Raw genomic sequence first — 3,046 nt, forward strand, 5'->3', positions numbered from 1 at the left:
CATAGATTTCATGTAGAACATTCTAAAATTAATAGAGCGCCTATATTAAGATTTAATCTGTTTTTAATTGTTTTTTTTTTCATCATACGCTGTATTTTACAAGGTTTGCAACAACATTTTCAAAAGAATTTTCCTCTCGGTAAGAATAGTCTTTTTTCTTCTTAGTTATGCAATAAATGGAACTATGAGAAAGAAGCTATCGGTTTAAAAATACATGGCAATATAAAAGGCTTTTGTTTTCTCTTGCTTTGAGGAAATTCAATATAGTGGTGTAGCAAGGTTGGCAGGGGTGATCCTAGAGAGAAGAGGAGGCCCCTTTGCCCCACTTTCAAGTGTTGAAACTGAACTTGTATTCTAGGTCATCTACTAGAATATTTTGCATAGACCTTTTTTTTTTTTTAAGGAAGTGTTTCATAATATTTATGGGAAATAAAAATAAGGTGGAAGCAATTCATACCGCACTGTGATGTTAGGTTGCCTGTGCCAGATTCTTCATGTCCCAAAACACAGCCGTCCTTGGTGGTTGGATGCAGGATGCTTCCAGGCCTCGGTTGGCAACGACACCATGAAAGGAAAATACAAAGTGAGTATGGTCATTTGGATGCACTCTGTTAATAAAGGCATGCAGATTACCTCTCCACACCTGGTTCACTGTCAAATGACTCATCATTTTTGGCTATTATGCTAATAATACATGTCTATATCAGCACAAAGGAGCTAGAAAATCATCATGATTAAGAAGAACAGAATATGCGGGCGCCTGGGTGGCTCAGTCGTTAAGCGTCTGCCTTCCGCTCAGGTCATGATCCCAGGGTCCTGAGATCGAGCCCCGCATCGGGCTCCCTGCTCGGCGGGAAGCCCGCTTCTCCCTCTCCTACTCCCCCTGCTTCTGTTCCCTCTCTCACTGTCTCTCTCTCTCTCTCTAATAAATAAAATCTTTAAGAAAAAAAAAAAGGCAGAAAAGTGTTCACCTTTAGCCCAGAAGGCTGACCTATAGCCTGCATGGTTCCCTTGAGGATCAAATACGGCAGGTTGCTGAATTCTTAAAGGGTCTCCTGACAGCCTGTGTATCTCACACACAGTTAATATTGAACTGAATGATAAGCACCAGAGAAGTTTCGCAAAAGTAGTTTTACAAGTGGAAATTCGAAGAAGACATTTATGATCTAATGCTCCCTGCACGTCCCCTGGTCCTTGAGCACTAAACGTATAAGCAGCAGCTTCACACAGGGCAGGTGCGGCTCTTTCTGCCTGGGGTAGCCTTTTCTATCCTCCTGCTTCTTAAATAAACCCACTAAGTTGCAGCATACAACTTCTCAGGAACTCCTTCTTGCCAGCCGAGCTCCCCAACCCTGCAATAACTGTATCTAAAATTGTAGCTTTGGGGCGTCTGGGTGGCTCAGTCGTTGTGTCTGCCTTCGGCTCAGGTCATGATCCCAGGGTCCTGGGGTCGAGCCCCGCATTGGGCTCCCTGCTCGGCGGGAAGCCTGCTTCTCCCTCTCCCACTCCCCCTGCTTGTGTTCCCTCTCTCGCTATGCCTCTGTCAAATAAATAAATAAAATCTTAAAAATAAATAAATAAATAAAAATAAAAATAAGAAAATAAAATAAAATAAAATTGTAGCTTTACCCAAGTTACTCTGTTAATAATTGGAAGTTCAGAAGCTGATGTGTGTAAGTGATCATTCCCAACTCTTGCCAAGGGGGAAGAATGAAATCAACACAGTTGAGTATTTAATAATGTGGGACAAATCAGATGACTTTTTGCTCTGAAAAAGTTATCAGGGGTTCCTGCTGCCCAGCATCAGAAGAGCTGGTTGGTCTACCAGGTGTACTAACATACATCATTAGTATCTTATTAAAAAACCTAATAGTTGTCAACTAACAGAACATCACAAGAAGGGGGACCTCTCTTTTAAACACGTGAAGACATTTAACATGGATGAATATGTAGAATTTCCCATCAATTGTCCTGAAAGCTACCATTCCTTGGTGTGGAATAACTTTTTATTTATTTATGTATTTATTTATTTATTAAAGATTTTATTTATTTGACAGAGAGAGATAGCGAGAGAGGGAACACAAGCAGGGGGAGTGGCAGAGGGAGAAGCAGGCTTCCTGCTGAGCATGGAACCCAACATGGGGCTCGATCCCAGGACCCTGGGATCATGACCTGAGCCGAAGGCAGATGCTTAACGATTGAGCCACCCAGGCGCCCGTGGAATAACTTTTTAAAGCATATTGATATAGATCCTAAAATGCTCATATCTTCGATGGGAATACTGCAGATTTACAAACAGAATGTGATGCGTTTGAAAAGAAAAGAAAAAAAAAGGAAGCTGGCTGAGTAGACCTATCTGTTAGAGGTAATGTTTCTCATAATAGGTATATACAAGGCATTTGCCCCGTGCACAACAATGGAAGGAGTCAACCACGTGTGGACTGTGTCATCTTTCCAGCATCATCTCTGAACTACATTTGTATATGATGAAGATGCTACTTTAGAACTAAGAGTCACTACTGTAAACTACTTCAAGGTTTAATGCATGTGCACAGTAAACTTGTAGGTCCACTATAGGGTATGGTAGAAGGAAATTGAAGGAGATTGGGGCAAAATGCTGCTTGAATGAACAAAATACTTTTTATAAGAAGTAGATGAATTTCAGCTTTGCAATATAATGGAGCATGGGGAATTTTTAAGATGATCATTTTTGTAAAAAAGATTTTATTTATTCATTTGAGACAGAGAGAGAGAGAGAGATAACATGAGCAGGGGGAGCTGCAGAGGGAGAGAGAGAAGCAGATTCCCTGCTGAGCGGGGAGCCTGACTCAGGGGGTCAATCCCAGGACCCTGAGATCATGACCTGAACCAAAGGCAGATGCTTAACCATCTGAGCCTCCCAGGCGCCCCAGGATTACCATTTTTAAAAGTCCAATATCTGTACATGAAACATTCCATATTTGAAATGCATCTATTTTACACCAGGGCTTAGGAGAAGTAATTGGCTCTCACGACGGATAAGCTGTTTATTATAAACATTTTATTT

At 41.3% G+C, this 3,046-nt stretch overlaps 1 pseudogene; it reads left to right on the forward strand.

Annotated features, from left to right (window-relative positions):
• The first annotated feature begins 565 nt into the window (after positions 1-565).
• LOC118527854 (glucosamine-6-phosphate deaminase 2 pseudogene) lies at positions 566-2,577 on the forward strand (annotated as a pseudogene).
• The last annotated feature ends 469 nt before the right edge of the window (positions 2,578-3,046 follow it).

The sequence above is a fragment of the Halichoerus grypus genome, chromosome 14 (assembly GCF_964656455.1).
Source record: "Halichoerus grypus chromosome 14, mHalGry1.hap1.1, whole genome shotgun sequence".
Taxonomy (NCBI): Eukaryota; Metazoa; Chordata; class Mammalia; order Carnivora; family Phocidae; genus Halichoerus; species Halichoerus grypus.